This window comes from Hyaena hyaena, unplaced genomic scaffold (genome assembly GCF_003009895.1).
Source record: "Hyaena hyaena isolate Hyena2069 unplaced genomic scaffold, ASM300989v1 scaffold_625, whole genome shotgun sequence".
Classification (NCBI taxonomy): domain Eukaryota; kingdom Metazoa; phylum Chordata; class Mammalia; order Carnivora; family Hyaenidae; genus Hyaena; species Hyaena hyaena.
Window position 1 is genome coordinate 1015504 of NW_024081256.1, and position 22322 is coordinate 1037825.

A 22322-nucleotide genomic window follows, 5' to 3' on the forward strand; every position below is an offset into this window, starting at 1 on the left:
TTTTCTTCACTCTGACTACAATATGACCACATTTCAATTTTTTTTTTATTCATCCTTATTTGTGTTCCTGGACTTTTCTGTATCTATGCTTTGGTGTCTATCTTTAGTTTTGGAAAACTATCAGCCTTTACTACTTGAAATATTGTTTCTGCTCCATTCTCTATTTTTCTTCTTCCTCTGGTATTTTATTGGATATTCTGTCCTGCTGTCTATATTTTCCAGTTCAGTTGTTGAGAGATTATGATGATCTTTGGGTGATGTCATTTTCCTTGATTATTCATGTCCCCTAAAGTTTTGTATCACCCTTTATGCTTTTGAAGTAGCCATTAACTCTTCTATTCTTTATTAGCTGGTGTCAGGTGAGAGATAGTTTTTGTTGGCCCTGCCTATTTTCTGGGGCTTTCTCTGATCTTGTATAAATACAACAACTCCACATTTCTTGCTCCCACTTGTTGAAGAGTTCTTAAGGTTGTACATCTCTCAGTCTCACAATGCAGCAAGCCAGCTGTTGGTAACTTCTCTTTCCCACCCCTAAAGGCGGTGCTACAGCTTAAGGCTATGGTTTTGTTTTCTGTATGCATTCCTTGCCTATCGGAGTTTATTCTCACTGCTGCCCTTGAAGGCATGCACAAAGAGTTGGCCACAGAGAACAGGGAGTTAAGGGTTGGCCTTGGGGCATTGGGTTTGCTGTAGGCCAGTTGGGAAGATCCCCTGATGAGGTCTTGCCTGGAGCAGCTCATAAGGGGCCTTCTTGCTGAAGTCTAGAATGTAGTCAGCAAGAACTGGCTGCCATTTGATGTTCTTATTTGCCTCTTTCCCAATCTGTTCCCTTCCCCAAGTTACTGAGTTATGGTTTCAACAGTCTGGGGAATTAACAGGCTTCTTTAATAGTGTCACTTAACAATTGGAAAAGCCAGGTACTCACCTACCACTCTCCCTTTTTCCCTACAGGAGGGGTCCCCCACTCCTTCTTTTTCTAAGCTGTGCTGCCTTGCAGAGAGGGGTAATGCTGGCAAAATTCCTCTTGCCCAGTCTAATATGTTGGTTCTTCTCCTTCTCTTCCTTTTCTTCCTTCTCCTCCTCCTCCTCCTCTTTCTTCTTCTCCTTCTTCTTCCCCTTCTTCAATGGAGTCCTAAAATTCTCCTCTAGAAACCTGAACTTATACAAACACTCTCAAATCTGTGGGCATCTGTTCAAGTCAGCATTTCCAGTGGTCATGGCCAAAAAGGGATTAAAGCTGATTTGCTGGATTCTGCTTGTTCCATAGTCCACACCAACACGTGTCTGCCTACTACCCAATGCACAGGTAGGTGATATTCCTCACATGTCCCTTGGCATATGGTGCTGGATCCAACTCTCACAGAGCAATTTTTGTTGAAGGATAGATAAATTTTAGATGCTAAGAGGAATAAAAACAAGGCACATCTTAAAGTACTATGATGTTGATATCACTCCTAGAACCAATTTTGTTGGTTGTATATTATCTGTAATCATTTACTATAATGTAAATCTTTCTAATTTGAGGTACAAAGGTTTTAAACTCAAAATATTTGCAGCAAGGTTTCTAAAGAAGTAGTAGCTGCTAACAGTTACCTTATGTATAGACTCATCCCCACAAACTCAGGAAGAGTGGTCACTGAGTATGGTAGCATACTCAGAATCAAAATCACTTTACATATACCTCTTATCCAGATTATTGTTTAGATTTCACAACTCCCAGACTCAACCCATGTATTTCAGAGAGGCTGATACTACTTCCATCTATAACTGTGAATTCTGATAGACTTTATCCAACTGTCATCTACTATTTCCCTGGACATAGTCATTGGATCAGCGTCAACTTAACAGCAAGATTCTATTTTGGTATGCTGGTCATTAAGAAGGAAACATGTAACTCAAACTGCCACTGGAAACTTCTCTAATCACCAAGGTAACTAGATTTAGTATGAATCTCTTACTGTAGAAAACAGAGCACTGAGACTGTAAGAAACTGGTCTTTCATGATTCTGGAGCTACTGAATCAAACAAATCTAAACCTGCCTTAACTCTGGAATTCTTGGTACTCTATTTTATATAGAGATATATAAAATGAGAAACTGGCTCACATGATTATGGAGGCTGAGAAATCCCAAGATCTGCAAACGGCAGACACAGGAGACCTGATGGTATGACCCAGTATGATCCAGCATGATCTAAAGGCCTGAGAAGCAGGAATGCTGATGCAGTAAACTCTAGTTTGACTTCAAAGGTCTGGGAACTGGGAGAGCCAATGGTGTAAGTTCCAACCTGAGTTGGAGTCTGAAGGCAGGAGAAGACTGATGTTCCAGCTCAAAGCCCATCAGGCAAAGAGAGTGAATTCTTCTTTACTCTACTTTTTGTTCTCTTCAGGCCTTTAATAAATTACATGATGCTCACCCACATTGGGGAGTGGAAGGAGACCAATTTACTTTACTCAGTCTTCCAATTCAAATATCAACCTTGGAGTGCCCAAGTGGCTGACTGGTTAAGTGTCTAAATTCAGATGAAGTCATGATCTCATGGTTCTTGAGTTCGAGCTCTGCGTTGGGCTCTGTGCTGACAGCTTAGAGCCTGGAGCCTGCTTTGGATTCTGGCTCCTTCTCTCTCTGCCCCTCCCCCACTCACACTCTGTGTCTCTCAAAAAATAAATGAACATTTAAAAAACTAAAAAACAAACAAATGTCAACCTCATTCAGAAACACTCTCACAGACACACTCAGAATAATGTCGATCCAAATATCTACATGCCACTTGGCCCAGTCAAGTTGAAAAATGAAATTAAATTCACAGCCAGGTTAGGTTGAATTGTCACTACTTCCAACATGAAGCATTTTAGCTAATATATCAGGGTTGTTATCTCTGAAGGATGCAGCATTTCTTAACCAGTTGATGTTTTAAGCCCAGCATGTTTGTGTTTTTAATAATTTAACATTTATTTCATCTTATCTAAATTATTTCATTTTATTTTGAATGTGATACCTATAAAATTACCTCTTTCATCTTGCAGCCAATAATTAACTATTAGAGGAGTTTAATAACAGTAAAACAAACATTTCTGTAAGAATTATTAAGGAATAAACGAGAAAGAGAGTGAACCAAAGTGTTCTGAGGACCCTAGGAAAACATATCATAGGGGCAATGGGAAAACAAGATCACGTTATTCCTCTTTCTCCATTCCTCTGAGTGTAGTGGTGGTGGTGGTGGTGCAATGGTGTGTGTGTGTGTGTGTGTGTGTGTGTATTCATGTGCATGCATGTGCAGACACCGGTGTGTAAGTGAATCATTCTAAAGCTAAAATTCACATCAATTGGTATTTTGCACAACCAATACTCTATATGGATTCTCTTACATTGTGGTTAGGTGCAAGACTTTGGGCCTCCCTATGATATAATCACAGCTAACTGTAAGTTTCTCATTTATAGTTATACACAGCCTAGTTTACATGTCACTTTTTCAAATTCCAATTAAATGAATAGATCTAAAACTGTGTATTAATATCTGGGGAAGTTTTTGAGAATGAATGTAACTCAGTTTGAACTCTATTCCTACTTTATGAAAGATTAAGCCATGTTCTATCAAGGCCTTACAGAGAGAAATGAGTGGAATCAAAGGGTAGTTACCAACTGATTAAAATGAGATTATTTCAATTAATTAGATGTTTATAAGAATTTGTGTAGACAGCAAGCAGATTTATTCATGTTTTCTTACATTAGGTAACAGCCACTGTAGCCAGGCCCTTGCTACCAGTAGACAGAATACAAGTGCAGTTAGAGGTGTGTTCTCAGCAGTTTTGAAAAGTAACTCACCCTGAAATGACTTATTAGCTCATTAACACTTCAAGGTGGAATAGTTTTCAGATTAACTAGCTTCATCGAGCACAGAATGGGTGAAAGCACAAATGCATCTGTTCTAAAACAAAATTTCCTTCCATATTCCAAAGCTGATACATGTTCATTTGAGGATATTAAGGAACATACAAAAATTAAAGAAACAGAAGTCATCTATCAGCTCATACCTAAGATTACCACTATTAACATTTGGGTGAATATATTCACTCTTTGTTTATTTATCTGTATAAAATAGAGGTAATTTAAATTTTAATGCCACTACTTAGGGGTGCATGTATTTGACTTTATTTCTTTATAACTGGACTTGTTCACAAATCTTCCTTTTCATATTTGCAGTGGAAAACAGGTAAGTTTTCCATATTAAAGTGATCAAAACACTTTTTTGTTTAACTTAATCATGTCTGTATTAGCTCACTCTCATTTCAAAGTTTCAACCGATTCTTCTTTTTTTTTTTTTGTTTCTGTTTTTCTTCCTTTCTCTCCACCATGTGATGGTGTTATGGTCTGGATGTTTGTTTCCCTCAAAATTCATATGTTGAAGCCTAGTCCCCAATGTGATAGTATTGGTGGGGGGAGTCTTTGGGGAGGTGATTAGATCATGAAGGCAGACGCCTTATAAAAGAGACCCCACAGGGTTCTCTAGCCTCTACCACCTATCACTAAAAGTCTGCAGCCCTGACCATGCTGTTACCCCGATTGCAGACTTGCAGCCACCAGAACCGTGAGAAATAAATTTCTGCTGTATATAAACCACTTGGTCTGTGGGACTTTGTTAGAACAACCTGAGAAGACTAAAACAGATGGCATGGTAGAGAGGCCCCAGCTTGCACACACATGGTCCTTAGCTGAGGCGTCTCAACAGACATAGTATTTGAACATGCGCGTGCTCCTGATGCATCTGCTGCTGATATTCGTTTGTCACAGGTGCACATGGTAGTTTCCCCTGCAAAGCTCCCCGGTATCTGTCCAGTTGCTGACTAGGTTGTCACCTTGGCCTGTGCTTCAACTCGCATTCAGGTCTCAGTTTGAGCAGTCCCCTCTGCTCAAAGATACAAATGACTTCCCTGACAAATGGGACACCTAAGTATTTTCTGCATCCTCCCCTCTCCCACAATGGGGTACATGGTAACTACTTAACTCCTCCATTCCAGAAGTTTTCAAATTCTTCTAGTAACATACCTCCTAACTTTGTGAATCTTTCTAGTCTGACTCTGGGCTCAGTGATGTGACTTCCTTTGGCCATTAGAATGTTAGCAAATTTGGCTCAAGCAGAGGTTGGAAATATACTTATGGGATGGGGCCTGTCCTCTCTCTTGGAGCACTTGCTGACACCACTATGTGAATAAGTCCAAGCTATTCTGCTGGAAGATATGGAGCCATGTTGAAAGACTACAGCTGTCGCAGACAAGGGCCAGTCAACTGTCAGACATGGAAGTGAGGCCACCTGAGAACAGCAAGCACCCACCAATCATCTGCCAACTGATTGCAGAACTAGCAGATGTTTCCAGAAGAAAAAGCAAATCTGGTTGGGACCAGACCAAACTGTTGACTCACAGGATCAAAGGGTAAATAAATGGTTGTTGCTGTTGTTTTTTATTTGTTTGTTTTCAACAGGATAAACTTATTTATTTTCTTTTTTAAGTTGTTCTTTATTTTTTAATAGTTTATTGTCAAGTTGGTTTCCATATAACACCCAGTGCTCATCCCCACAAGTGCCCTCCTCCATGCCCATCACACCCCTTCCCTTCTCCCCCACTCCCATCAGCCCTCAGTTTGTTCTCAGCCTTCAAGAGTCTCTCATGGTTTGCCTCCCTCCTTCTCCCCAACTATTTTTCCCCTTCTTCTCCCCCATGGTCCTCTGTTAAGTTCCTCTTAATCCACCTATACGTGCAAACATATGGTATCTGTCCTTCTCTGCCTGACTTATTTTGCTCAGCATAACACCCTCAAGCTCCATCCACATTGCTACAAATAGCCAGATTTCATTATTTCTCATTGCCATGGAGTATTCCATTGGATAGATAAACCGCATCTTCTTGACTCATTTGCCAGTTGATGACACTTAGGCTCTTTCCATTATTTGGCTACTGTTGAAAGTGCTGCTATGAACATTGGGGTACTTGTGCTCCTATGCCTCAGTACTTCTGTATCCCTTGGGTAAATTCCTAGCAGTGCTATTGCTGGGTCATAGGGGATTTCTATTGTTAATTTTCAGTAGAAAAGATTTCTATCCCTCACTGCCATTCATGCCTAGGGTCTATCTTTGTCAGTTTGGGCTGCTATAACAAACCACCATAGACTGGATGGCTTAAACAAAAGAAGCATTCCTCTGAGTTTTGGAGTGTGGGAAGTTCAAGATGGTGGCATGGTTGGGTTCTGCTGATGGTCCTGTAACTGGTTTGCAGGGGGTTGCCTTCTTGCTGCATCCCCACAAAGAGGAAGCAAGCTATCTCTGGTCTCTTCTTATAAGAGTGTTCATCCCATCGTGAAGGCCATATCCTCATAATATAATTACCTCCCAGAGGTCCAATCTTCAACATCATCATTTTGGGGATTAGGGTTTCAACATATGAATTATGAAAAGACACAAATATTAAGTCCAGAGCATAATTCAAACCCAGAAGGCAGACCAAAATTCAATCATGTGTATGCATCTACACTGTCTGTCTTGATGTCCTTTTTTATTCTGATTATTTTCCTCTTTCTAGCCTTTAGATGGTTGAATCATATTTCTTTTTGTAGCAAAAGAAATATTATCTTGGACAAGCTGTATTTCATAGAGGTGGATGGCATGTACTCTGGAGTTAAACTGCCTAAATTAAAATACCAACTCTCCTACTTACCAGTTTTGTATAACCCTCTTTAAGTTAACTAACCTGCCTGTGCCTCAGTTTTCTTACCTACAAAATAGCAGTAATAATATAGCATCTACTTCACAACAATTCAACAACTTAAAATACGAAAAATACTTGCAGTAGTTAACTTCACCCAGTGCAGAGCATTATAATTTTATGTCCTACCATGCATCCATCCCTGTTCAGTGATTTTTCTCAGGTCTGAGTCCTCAAGGCTCTGGATTATGGTCTTCCAACTTAACAACTCATAGGAAAACTCATACAAAATTTTTCTACCTTAACCCTTTAGTTCTTACATGCCAAATGTACTTTGGTTTGCAGATTATTCCTTTGGTAGTTGAATTTAAAAACTCCCTCTTGAAAGATAAAGGAAAGGGAGGGGGGGATGGGCATGGAGGAGGGCACTTTGGGGATGAGCACTGGGTGTTATGTGGAAACTAATTTGACAATAAACTATTTGTAAAAAAAAAAAAAAAAAAGAAAGTTAAAGGAAGAACTGATCACTTTTATAAGATGCTTTCACTTTTCTCCCTAGAGCAGTATTTACCTTGTAGCCTGGTGTGAATGGTGGAAGAGGTGTAAGGATTAAAACATAGCTATCAAGAATAAAAATTATATCAATTATATTTAAAAATATTATTCAAAACAAAATTTCTGAAAAATATGAGTATCTTCTACATACTCAGAGTAAACAGTTTTGCCATTTTACACAACATATAATTTATAAGAATTACAACATAATAGTAATATAATTTATTTCCCCAATTTTTGAACACTTAGAATTATTTTTTATATTTCTCTGGTAAGTCGTATGAATGAAAAACCTTTTAGCAAAACTGTACATAAATATGTCTTTAGCATAAATTTACTGAGATGAGTTTGCTATAACAAAAGTTATTTTACATATATTGCCTATATACATACATAGAGGCACACCCAATATTATGATTGGATGTTTAGTTGATCTTTAGTTAAGATGACCTCATGTAAATAGTTAGTAAATTAAAGTCAGAGGGTGGACTATGTGAAAATCATTTTCTGCATGGCTAGAAACCTGGAACACTGACCCATCCTCAACTGGAATGGGGCTTTTCTAATGTTAAGTTGAGCTTAAAACCCACAAATACTTCCAATGTCTACGAATAATTTTTTTGTAAGGGTGTATATTATTTGTGACTATATAGTTTTCATGAATTTTAACCTAAGTCAATAATATAAAACAGAGTTGGAAAAATTTTTACTGTAAATGGTCAAATAGTAAATACTTTAGACTTTATAGGCTTTATGGTATTTGTTGCAATTCATCAACCCTGGAAAGAAGCCATTGACAATATGTCAATGAATCAGAGTATCTGTACTCCAATAAACTTTATTTATAATATAGTGGCCCAGATTTAGCCTTCAGCCATAATTTCTCTATACCTGGTATAAAGGAACTATCTATTAAACAAATGGGGGTTCCCAACCTGGAAGGGCCCCACTCTCCAAATACTTCACTGAGAGTGGTTGTGTTCTACCATTAGGAACTTAGGAACCAAGAACAGCTGAACTAACTTACACTATATTTTTCCCACATCATGTGGTTATCCTCTTCTGAGAAATATGGGACTTAATCTAATCAACCATTATTGCCTTGCTCTGTGTATGAATGTGTGTTTGCATGTGTGTGTGAGAGAGAATGTATGTCATTCTGTAGCAACAATCTTAAAAATTAAATATATTTCTATAAAGTCAAATTAGCTAATATAATCATTAGCTTTTAAGAAAATGCATCCTTCCAATGTAACAAAAATGTGGTTCAGGATACTGATGTTTTATCATAACCAATTTGATAGCTATTTTAAAAGATAACTTTATTTTTTTGGTTTAATTTATATTTTATTAATCTCCATTGTGGTTGAAACTTTTCTTCCTTATAATTTAATAAGTTGCAATAAGACCTAGGTCCCAGATATATTTATGATCCTCTTCTAATGACTGGGTCATAGTCTTAGCTCACTGTTGCTGATGCCACCGCCCTCCACTCCCAGTTAAGATACCTGACATCTGTCACATCCTTAGAGGCCATGGAGAAGATAGGACTTCAGTGGAAGAAAGTTCATTGAGGTCCAATATTTTATTTTATGCTCTATCTGCTCAGTAGTCCAGATATGAGATAGTAGATGATCCCAGGTTCTCTTGTTTCTCATAAGCGCCATCAGTCCCCCACTGCCTAGATCACAACTCCAGCCACCTACCTCAAACATTCCCTCCTGCCACTGAAAGATCAGAGCCAAGGGATCTACTCAACACACACACAGGGTGATTGACTTGCCTAGCCTGCCCCTTGAGATTACAAACTGTAGGCAGGGAGATGTGGAATGTTATGAATAGTAAGGCTCTCCAGGTCCCAGATGCCATTGCTACTGTCTTGGCTTCTGGTATCTCAGATGGCCAACCCAGAAGAGCTCCATGAGAAATGGGAGACACTAGATAAATTCTTTTTCAAATCCTCATGCACCACATTGATAGACTCTGAGGAGGCTCAGAAATTCCCAGGCAGTCTCCTACGATATATTTTGAAGCCATGGAGCAATCAGTTGTGCCCTAAGACACTGGTCAGTTTAGTGATGCATTTCTCCCATTCTTCCCTCCCTAATGAAATTAGGAATTTCCCTCTTAATTAGGAAATTAGGTGCTTCCCTCCCTAATGAAATGATAGCACATAAGCTTTTGCATTTAGATATGTTTTCTAGGGCAGTTGGGGTAAAAACGTGTACATTTGTGTTGTGTATCTTTGCATGAGAGAAGGTAACCCAGCATTTTTTTAAAACAACCTTACAAGTGCATTATGTTATTTTGGAGAGTAGACTTACCCTTGACTTTGCGCATGTTAATTTTTAATACATTGCATTCACATGACCCTACACACACACACACACATTTCATTCATGTTTCTTAAATTAATTTTTGTGTGCATGTCCCAGAAAAGGAGAGATGGAGAAAAATAAAATTTGTGTTTGAAATATAAAACATGAGATGAGAAAAAAAATGTAAATGCCAAACCACTTGGCTGAGTTTTTAGTTAAATATTGGTAAGTGCTACACATGGCTTTGACTGACTAACGAAAGCCATTCATTCAATAAAATTCAATAGCCATTTTCTTTAAAGTAGTATTTCAACAAACAATCTGGCCCTCATCACTGCTTAGGCCACCATCTCCTTCAAGTTAATTCTACAAATGACACACACTTAAATCATCTGCTTTCTCTTACTTTACTTCATAGCACTTCTCACCAATTGACATTAAATTTTACCCATTATTGCTATTTCAATTCACTGTAGTTTAAGGTCCATGAAGGCAGAAATCATTCTCTGTCTTGTTTACTGCTATCTTGCCAATACCTAGAACAGTACATACTTGAAAATAGTATTTTAGTTTTAGTTTTTGAAAAATGAATGATGCTGATTTAGAAAAGAAGCAGCAAAGGTCAATATTCAAATTATTATTAATAATACTTTACACTTGTAAAAGCATCTAAGAAATTTCAAAGGAGTTACCTATATCAATTCAATTATACCTAATAAGACTCTCATAAGATAGGAAAAACAGTGATTTTTGTGCTCATTTTACAGATAAGGAGTCTACAATTTTTAGAGTTTGTGTGACTTTGACAAGTTAACCTTCTCAGCTATAGGAGGAAACATGATCTTTCCTGCTTTTTTCACACTTTAGGACTGATTTTGGGTGTTACTACTTTTGTAAGAATAAGTAATTTCTTGTCAAAATACTATAGCAACTAATTGGTTATATCATAGCTACATAACTACCATGCCTTGAGCCCCCCGATACTATGTAAACTAATACCTTTTCTTTACTACTGAAACACAGGTTTTCATAAGAAGTGAGAACAATGAAGTGGGACAAGTGTTAGTGAGATTCTTGAATATCACACACACACACACACACACACACACACCAGGTACACAGAGGCTATGCCGTTAGACAGTATTTAAAGAGAACACATCACTGGATAATAATTCAGAACCTGTTATTCTGCAATTGATTCTGGTGAAAGCCTACTGATAACCCTGGCATTTTCATCATCCTGAAATCTCATTTCTTCTTTTTACCTGAATTTATCACCTCATATTTTACACTTTTAAAAAAGCTCTTCTGTTTTGTGTGATTCAAGAACTAATCTCCTGACCCTCTATTAATTAATTTGTTATTAATTAATTTGACCAATCAAATTAGTTGGAACTACTTAGCATGAAAACAAATGTGAGCATTTAAGGAGATTTTTGTTTCCAGTCTTTACTGGGAAACAAAAGCCGTAATGGTTGGATTACTTCAGTAAGAAGCAAAACAGGTAATTCCTCTTTCTAAAGCCACTTAAAAGCCAAAGGTGGTTTCAATTATTTACCAAATATGTACATCTTATGTGTTAACCAGCAACAGTACAAAACGACAGAAGAATAATAGCATTCCTCATTCGACGCAGCTCTATTATATACAACGCAGAGATGTGCTCTTCACACTAAAGCAGACAATGAATACACATTGTGTGACACACGAGGCTTAAAAATAGAGATGTGTGGGTAGCCAAGTATCTACTGTGACAAAGATCTGATCTACTAATTATCTGCAACACATTTTGGGTCCCATGACTGCTACCCCAATCTTTTTACAATTCACCGGAGGGTGATTTTGGCAGGCTGTCAACAGGCAAACAGGGAAATAAGTTGGGAAACATTAATAAAGGTTGAAAACAACAGCTTTTCATGCTTTGAGTTCATCATTCAAGCATAACAAAAACTGTAAGATGAGGAATAGAGACAATAGGGCTGAAGATAAGAAAGATAGAACCAAATATTTAAATGATGGTAACGTTACATTTTTGAACCTCTTCTCAAATATGTTGTAATTTTTCCTTTGAAGTTGTCTTTTACTCCTTTTTTAGAAAATCAGCCAAAAGAGTTGCACCCTCCACAACAGTGAAAACACTTCTGTTCCTTAGTGCAGCAAAATCTTTGTCAATCCTAGCATAAAAAAAGAAAAATGACCACATACAATTAAGTTTCCAAAAAAGGTAACAAAACGGTAATAGCTATAAAGATATTCAAAAAAACAGAGCCATAGCATAACATGGAAATTAGTTTTGCTATGGTTAAAAAGACAGAATAGCTAATGCTATTTATTTTCCTTTACTTGCTAAAGTGTACTTCTAAAATTTTTACAGCATTTATATGCAAAATATGTGAGCATTGTGTTCAATATATTTAAACTACACATTAATTGAATAAAACACCAACTTTAAGAAATTATGAAAGTTATGTATAAGTGGAAGTCATATAATGATTAATCTTAGGAAATTAACAGTATGGTATTAAAATATACAACATATCAAAATGAGACTTTTATTCTCTATGATTAAAAATAAAAATAACCTATTTTAACTTACTTGTGGAGTCATAAAATTAATTTAAATAAAAAAGAATAATATAACAAACTTTTAAAACACTGCTATATATTTTTTTTTATTTTTGGTTTTTAATTTTATTTTAGAAAGAGAATGGGTGGGGGAAAGGGGGGAGAGAGAGAGAGACAGACAGACAGAGACAGAGACAGAGAGACAGAGAATCCTAAGCAGTATCATGACCAGCACATAGCCTGATGCAGGGGTCAATCCTACCATCCTGGAATCACGACCTGAGCCAGAATCAAGAGTCAAGCACTTAACTGACTGAGTCACCCAGGTGCCCTATATACAGTTTTAATATGAGTTTATATAAAGCATTAACTTGAAAAGCTTTCTTTATAGCCTATCCTCAGGCTTGTTTCCTTGTCCAGCCCAATAATTAACCAGAATTGCCTCCTTCCTTTCTACTGTTAGCGTTTTTACATACATGTGCTTCTATAAAAGAAAAGTAGTTTCAAGTATCATTAAGACCTATTTCTTTTGGCATTCAACATTCTGTACTTGTGATGTTTTTTTTTAAATGTTTTTATTTATTTCTAGGAGAGAGAGAGAGAGAGACAGCGTGAGCAGGGGAGGGTCAGAGAGAGAGGGAGTCACAGACTGAAATAGGCTCCAGGCTCTGAGCTGGCAGTCAGCACAGAGCCCGACGCGGGGCTCGAACCCACGAACCGCGAGATCATGACCTAAACGAAAGTCGGACGCTTAACCGACTAAGCCACCCAGGCGCCCCTGTACTTGTGATTTTTTATATATACATAGATCTAGTTCATTGTTTTAAACAGCTAAATAGCATTGTGTTATATGAACATAGCATACTTTATTTCTTTTTTTCATTTTTTTAATGTTTATTTTTGAGAGAGAGAGAAACAGAACACGAGTTGGGGAGGGGCAAAGCAGGCTGCAGGCTCCGAGCTGTCAGCACAGAGCCCGATGTAGGGCTCAAACTCACGGACTGTGAGATCATGACCTGAGCCCAAGTCAGATGCCCTATAGACTGAGGCACTAGGGCACCCCATATTTTATTTCCTTTTGTTGGTACATGCTTAAGTTCCTTTAATCTGCTGTTTTACACAATGTTTGTAGTGCAGATCCCAGTACACATCTCCGTGTGCAAACGTACAAGAATATTATTAGGTCATGGACCCAGAAGTACAATTGCTGGGGAGACAACAAATTTTAAAATTAATAGGCATCTTAGAAACTATCTGACACTCAGAACTCCTTTTTCTGAGGCATAAACAAATAGTGGCAAGGATAAAGATAGATTCCAAGCTTGGAGCTTATTTCTGTGTCCTTGACATTGTGTCACTACTTTCTATCCATTTTGGCCTTTTTATGTGCCAGGCAGGTGCTTGTGCATTTATTCTCAATATGATCCATGGAAATACCCCATTACTACTATATAGTTCAAATAATACTATAAAATTATTGACTACACATTTGCACATTGCAAGGACACAGGACCAGGAATGAGAAGACTTCAATGGTGCTATTAATATTTGATACACTGTGGTCACGTGCACCTCAATTAACTTCCATTTTTCTGCTTTCTTAGACCTTTCTTTGGCCTGACAAACTTCATCTATATTCTGCTTCCACAAACCTATTCCAGCATGCATATCTGGTCTAGTGCTGCCATTTTCTAATTATGTTCTCCACTTCTCTCTCCATCATTCTTTACATAGTAGTTAGAATTTATTTAAACATGTAAATTGGATCATGTCATCACCTACTTAAAGCCCATGAAAACTGCCTTATTGCTATTAGAATAAAATTCTAATTCCTAACCAAGATCTATCTAGTTTCATCTGTGCCACCATCCCCTCATTGGCTATGCTCCCAACACACTGGTTTTACTTATGCCAAGTTCTTTTTCTTCTGAGGGCCTTTGCATATACTCTTATGCTCAGATCACTCATCCCATATTACCTTATATGGCTGACTCATTCTCCCTCTTCAGCTCTTCAGACCTCTTCAAAGAGGCCTCCACTGCCCATCCAATCCAACGTAAGCTTCTATCCCCTTACTTACCCTCAGTGTCACCAATAATTCTCCTTTGCAATACTGTATTATTTCACCAGGGTTGCCATACAAGATATCACAAATTGAGTGACTTATACAACAGAAATTATGTCACTGTTCTGGAGGTTAGAAGTCCAACATCAAGGTATCAGAAGAGTTGGCTCCTTCTGAGAGCTGTGAGGAAGAATCTGTTCTATCTTTCTCTTCGAGTCTTTGGTGGTTTGCTAGCAATCTTTGGCACTCCTGGCTTATAGAAACATCACCCTGATAACTACCTTCATCTTCACATGGTGTTCTCACTGTGTTCATGTTTGTATCCAAATTTCCCTTTGATAAGGACAACATATTGAATTAGGGTCCTACACTGCTCCAGCATAACCTCACCTGAAGGTGAATGCGCCTGCAGCAAACATCTTACCAAAAAAGGTCACATCCTGAGGTCCTGGGAATAGAATGTTTTTAAACACATGAATGGTGTTGGGAGCAGGGGTGGGACACAATTCAACCCATAACATGTACTTTTCAAAATGGATGATTATATATGTGCTTGTTCATTTGTTTTAACGACCATTTCCTTTAACACACTGTAGAGGACAGTTTTTTGCTTTCTTTTTTTTTTCTACATATGCATGACCGATGCCCTCAATAGGCTGGCACCTGAGAGTCAATAAATATTTATTGTTTTTCTACACATGTAATTACATGATTTATAACATCTATTACTGGTTTGAATTTTGTGATTTTTCTTTTCACTATGCCCAATTTTATCATCATAATTTTATCCAATGCCATCCTAGGGCAAAGTTTTCAAAATGTATACCATATGTCAAAATAAAGCAAACATAAATCCTGTTTTTCTGTATAACTTCCTAAATAATTCAAAACAAAATATGTATGCTTTTAGAAAGGAGATGGAGGTATTGCCATAGTTCACTTAGTAATTTTTCAACCAACTTGCAATTTACTTTAGCTCTGAGAAATGAGGTCTAAGAATAATCACATAAAATGTAACCCCACTATATTTTATGCTGGACAAGAGAAACTTGAGAAAACCCACTTCAACAGTTCAGTATATCACTGCCTTCTGATGTTCTGTCAGTTTATCTTTCGTTGTTCGTACATCCACCTGCCCCCCTCCCAACAACCAGAACCCTGAATCCTGTTATAGCCCACTCTCTGAATACACTTAATCATGTATTTATTCTATTTTCCCTCAACCTTCTCTTACTATCCCTTTTTACCAGTTCCATCTCCTATGCTGTCAAAAAAGTCATGTTAAAATGAGTCTCCCATTTTACGAAGGCTTCTTTTAAATCTTCTAAATCTGTTATTGGATCTGGTCTCTCAACTCAACCTTCTTGACATTTTCCTTTAGCCTCTTTAAATCAATCTTGTCAACTCTGCTAGATGAATCTGTCAAAAATGCTGGTTTCATTATGCCACTTCCCCAATTTTCAACTATATTGGTACCATATCACCTACTGGATCAAGTTTCAGATTGGAAGTCTCCATTAACCAGTCTTGGATTGCTCATCCTTTTTTAACTTCTGCTGTAATTTCTCAAACTTACACCATCTGCTTTATTCCCCCAACAGTTCTTGCCAATGTCAACTCTCTTACTTTATTTATGTTGCTTTTCCAAGTGAGAAAGACCTGCCTACGTCTTCCTGAAAAATCCAGCTTTATCCAGTCATTAAGTTTCAGCTAAGGGAAGTCTCTCTTAGGGACCTGACTCTTCCAGTCCATACAATCTTCCCTGTCTGACATTCTATAGCAATTTTAGTTAAGACGCAAGAAGGAAAAACATGTATTTTTAGTCAGATGCGTGAATATGACACTTCTAGTTCATCTGTGCTTTCTGGCATTCTTCAAATCTCAATAAACACATCACCATCCTCAGCACCGTCCATAATTAAGCCTGAGCTACATGGAATCAACTAAGACAAATCTTTAAGTAACACTGAGTTTATGTCATGTATAAACTATCCTCTTTATTTAATTATTATTTTAATGCCTAACTAAGTACTTTTTTTCACATCAGCTTTCACGTATAAATTAGGTATAAGTGCAAAATTTCACATGGAATAAACTATTTCTATAATAAACCTAGAGAAATCTATAGACTTAGTAGTAGAAATCCCTTGAAAACACATATCAGCAGAAATCACAGAAATTGTAAAGCTAGGGAAGGGCATGGAAAAAAAATGAATATTTTTGTCATCATAAATAAAGTTCTCTCTGATACCTTATCTTTATTTTGTACCTTGCTACGCTATTTTTTAACCATATATAATGATACTAAAGATTTTTATGCTTCCAGATCATGATTCTTTAACTTTAAACTTATAGTACAACACTGATATATGAAAAATGACTACAAAAGAGTGTTAATTTAGAATGCATTTCCTAAAAAGTGACAAGAATGATCTCACCCATGCAGGAACATATTGTCTATAGAGTAAGTAAAGCAAAAATGCATTAAATACCTCTATTCAACAATATTAATTTTATGTAATGCTTTTTAGAAACTTTAAAATAAAGTATAAAACTTTACACTTTGATTTATTGTTTAGAGTCTGTCTCCATACTAGACTATAAACTGTCTGTAAGTAGTGGTCATGCCTGTATTGTTTATTATTGTATCCCACTGTCTAGACCCAGGCTGTCAATGCTGTAGCCACCAGCCACATATGATTATCATCAACTTGAAATGTCGCTAGTCCAAATTGACTTGTGTTGTAAGCCAAATACACACTGAGTTTTGACGTCTTAGTTTTAAAAAATTACAGAGGGGCGCGTGGGTGGCTCAGTCGGTTGAGCGTCCGACTTCGGCTCAGGTCATGATATCGCGGTTCGTGGGTTCCAGCACCTCGTCAGGTTCTGTGCTGACAGCCAGCTCAGAGCCTGGAGCCTGCTTCGGATTCTGTGTCTCTCTCTCTCTCTGACCCTCTCCCACTCATGCTCTGTCTCTCTCTGTCTCAAAAATAAATAAACTATAAAAAAATTTTAAATAAAAATACAAAATAAAATAAAAAAATTACAGAAGCTCAATAATTTTTACATTGAGATGATAATATTGTACATATACTGTGTTAAAATTTATAGCCCGCCAAATGAAATTTACCTGTGTCTTTCTACTTTTCTTAGTGTGGAAACTGCAAAATTTAAAAGTGCACATGGAACTTGCATTACACTTCTATTAGTCAGTGCTGATGCAGACCATGCATATACATTTCAGACTTTCCCTGAAGTCCTTCATATGAGTAAGTGAATACTTTTCAAAGTATGTTAAAATAGTTGGGTTTTGCCACAATTATTTCTTGACAGTTTATAATATTAGCTATTTAAAATCATATTTTTAAGAAGTCTAAAAATTTCTTGGAGAAGTTATTTTCTCTTTTATGCTCAACAAAGCTGACCTTTTATTCCATATACAACATCATTTGCATTATTTATACCAAGCAGAATGAATAAATTTTAGTTTTTTCATAGGCTGTCAACATGACACATTAAAACATGCCAGTTTTAAAAAAATAAAATTTCCAATTTTGCACTTAACAAATGACATATTTCATACTTTATTTAATATTGGGTTACTATTTTCTCTGAATTCATTGGATATAAATCCTTTTGGTGATACATATTATCATATTTACAAATATTTTTGCCAATATGTTTTGAAAATAGAAGTATATGGCAATATACTTGCAGTGCTCAGCTCTGTTTTACAGATGCTTTGCTCACTGACACACTAGTTCTATTACCAAGAACCTACCTATTCATCTAAGTTAGTGCTTACTGGCAAGACCAAAACTCTCTTGAATGGAGCATTAAAATTAAATAGAGTTTGGGAATGTCCAGTCTAAACATGATTAAATTAAGAATTACAGTTAGAGCAGTTTTTGAGAGCACCATATTACCATTTGCTCCTCCTCTACCTATAGCATTTGTTGTCTATTAAATTGGGATATTGATCTTAATGACAAAAAGTGATTGTGGATCCAGACCGATACAGAAGCTAGCTGAGCTTTCTAGCAATATGAGGAAATGTACAACTTTCAAGCAGTATTTCTTTCCAGAAAGAGTTAGAACCAGCCTATGAAATGAAGCCCACTTCTTTCCTTTTACAAATGAACCCAAAGATGTCTTGAGAGATTGATAGCTATTCTTTCAGAGTGAGGTCACTGCGATCCTCATTCAATTCTCTTCCCGTTGCAGCATGTGACTCTCCTTTCACTCCAAATTTTATCTCATAAGACACATCTATATTAACTAACTGAATTGGGTTTCAAACCAGGCATCAAGATTTCTCAAACTGAGCATATAAGAGAAATAGTCATTAGGACAGAGGACAATTGCTTAAATTTAATGAGAACACTGAAATACATGATAGCAGCTATAGATATTGATGAGTTACTTTTTTTAATGCTATTTATTTATTTATTTATTTTTTGAGAGAGAGAGAGAGAGAGAGAGAGAACACGAGCAGGGGACAGAGAGAGGGGGAGACCAGAATCCAAAGCAGGCTCCAGGCTCTGACCTATCAGCACAGAGCCTGATGAAGTGCTCGAACTCACGAACTGCAAGATCATGATCCAAGCTGAAGTTGATCGTTCAACCTACAGAGCCACCCAAGCGTCCCATTAATGAGTACCTTTTTTAACATAACTACCAACGATATATTATTTTATACCTCTGAATCCATTATACATTTTTCTTTCTATATTTTTGTATTGTATTTTTCCCAATTACAAATTAAAATAATATGCAAAGGAGTCACCTTGAACCCTCATACCTTTTGTCTCCTCTAAATTCCATAGAACCATTATTTCTATCAATTGTCATCTATGGTCCTTTTACATGATTTTTGCCATTCCAGAACTGCCTCCTTTATAACTAGATCATGATTACCAGCATTCTGAGAATAGCAATTCTGTTTTATAAATTGTTTTTGTTCTAATAGACTCTCGTTAAAGGTCTAATACTCAGAATGCATTTTGCATATTAGGCAATCAATAGATGCACGTTGATTGGCTATTATGGGTTGTCTCTCTTCACTGAATTTGTGAGAGGGAGGTTAGTATGTTCCAGATGCTGAAAGGAAGATGTGTGTTGAAGGAATTGGCAATTGGGAATACTTACTGTCGATTGTGTCACAGGGACTCCTGACTAAATACAAAAGTGAGGGGCAGGCTAGGCAGGTCACCATGTGAGGATGCTATAATGTCTACAAACTGTGGCCTCACATCTCTGCACTATTTTTCTAGATTACAGGTCATAGCACTTTACTAAAGACAATGTCATATTTACCTTTATGGTATACTCTGCCTGTTGAGAAGGGGCTAATGCTTAGCCCATTTCCCTCTATTGCCACAGGGAAAAATATAAGCAAAGAGAGTCTGAATCATTTATACAGTGCTGCACCATAAGGCAATGAAAGAGGCAGGTGCAGGTCTCAGATGGTTGTCTAAGTCCAAATTCCACGCTCTATCTGCTAGATAATCCTGCCTTCCCTCTCCCTCTCAATAGAATATTTCCCTAGATAGTTCCTGAAACATTTATAGCAGAAGCCAGCAGAGTGACTGTTATAGAAGTTTGTGGAAAACTTCCAGGCATCTAAAAATGTAAGAAATGGCCACATTTCACTTTGGGTATTCACATTTGAGAAGTGATGTGTTTTTTTTTTCTCCCCTCAAATATTCAAAAGTTTGATCTGAGGCAAAAGTTTTACTATTCCTTCCTAAACTAGAGGAATGAAAACACCCATGAATTTTCATCAGTTTGCTGTAGGCAGAAATTTGCCAGTTTGCAGGAAAATGGCTTAAAAATCGAAGCCGAGATGAAATACTTGAACTTCTTGTGTGAACCTATGAAAGTAATATTTTTCTTTATCAGCTGATACGAAGGTTAGCACAACCCTACATTACTTCAGTATAAAAATGACTTCGCCTGTCTAAAATGTCACAAAACTGTTTGGAGTCTTCAGAATACTTCCGTAAACGGATTCTTGTCCCCTTAATTTAGGCATATACCACCACTTCCCTTTTATTCTTTACCTGTTACCATATTTAATAGAAATTCCCTGTATCAAACTTCCTTTAACCTCCACTGTGAGATACAGTTGTGGGAAGAGTGGTAAATGGAATGTGGTTGGGGAACTTTCTCTTTCTCAGGATGTCAAAAATTTGCAAAGGCCAGAAACTTGCCTCCTACAATGTTGGAAATCATTACATTGAATGCTGTAGAGCCCTCTGACTGAGTTCCACTCTGAAACATACACATTGAATTTGCCTTTTTCCAAGTCATCAACTGCTTTGTGACAACAACATGGTGATTGTTTAGGCTATTTGGATGTCAGCTGTAATCATCACAGGCTAAGCCACTTAAACACTGGTGTGCCTCTCCCACTTACAGTACCAGAAGGATCCATTTGATGACACCTTGCTCTACTTATTTTTTTGTCACACAGCTCATCAGTTTACCTCTATGGCCTGCATCTAATCAGCTTCTTTTCTCAAAGATACTTTTTATTTGAGATCAATCAACAAATACCTCTGTAGGCATCAATTACCTGAAAGCATCTGGAATAGATACTAAAAATATTTATGTTGATAATGACATTAGTAACATAAACATGAATTTATAAATTCATCCAATCACAGGCATCTATTTATTTGAGAAAATAGTATTGTAAAGTTTGTGCTTCCTGATTGACAGACTTATGGGTGACCTATGTGATAATCCTTTCACTAATATTATCTTTCTGCAAATCACTTTGTGAGCTTGCTTAATTATTAGAATTTGAAGCCAATGAAAAGACTAAACAAAATATACATATACAGAATGTTGAAGCAAGTGGAGGTTTTGATTTTCATTATTTTTGCCTCATAAATATCCCTACCTTCTAATATAGATCCTATCTCAGAAGTATTCTATTGTCAGAAGGGCACATGTTTTGAGCTGTTTTTCTAGTAATTGTGGGAAGACTGTACATATTCTCATTATCTTGTTGGCTAACCCTTCCTGGTTTATATTAAGTAAGAAAGAATTGAAAGATTGCACAATGGATTAAGAGCACAGGTTATCCTTAGTGAATGAAAGAAAGCCAGTCAGTATACACAAGAAGCTAGAAATACTGATAGCCTTATTAGTGTTACAAAGCAGTCTAGATTTAGGATACGGTTTACTTAAATGCCACAAACTGACTTGTGTTTTCAATCAACACTGTTGCATACTGCAAGTTTTCTTAGAAGTAGATGTTAAGACATGATTAACACAGGATAGGAGATTTATTAGGCACAATGCCTATGAGAGAAGATTGGGAGGGAACCAAGAAGGTCTTGGAGAGCCTTCACCAAAGATGTCTATCTGACTTTGGAAAAGGAGAGAAGTGAAGGATGATTGGAAGAAAGCAGTTCTAAGAAAGTTTGGCAAGGTCAATGTTCAATGGAAAGTACTGCGCCAAAGTGGCCCATCAAAGGACTTCGCCATCTCCCAGGAATGTCCTACCCTAATGATGCACTCAACACTGACTAAGAAAAGTGATTGGGAAGGGCAGCCCTGATGCCATAGCAGGGATGAATTTATGAATGCAGCAGCTGGAGAGATTGCTCACTTATGCTCCTCTCAGCTGGAACTCTGAAAAACAAGGTCTCATGGCTGCCACAAGCTGCCTCTCACATCTACTTTCCCTCACAGATTGGGGAGTGACTTCACCATGTTCTCCAGAATCTCTCTTCATGAGAAGGTCAGAATAAGTAGTTTTGATGCAGTTGATCTCAAGACCACAAATCATACTCAAACTCCTCCTCCTCTACTTCCCATTCAGAATTCCTTCACACTCAGTGATCTCCTCAGCAGGTTGCTAGTGGTGTATCTGTCACAAACCAAATCTTTAGTCCTCGAAGGTCTATTTCCTTGGTAATCATACTCTTCTTAGGTGGGCTGCTGTATATATCCATTCATAGTTACAGTGCGGCAGGTGGGTACTAGGAAGTGCCCACATGAATAACCTGGGCTCTACACATATACCTCCCTACTCCTATTGTATAAAAACAGCTCCACATCCTCTTGCAATCAGGGCCAATTGCTTCTACCAGTATGATGACTTCTCTTC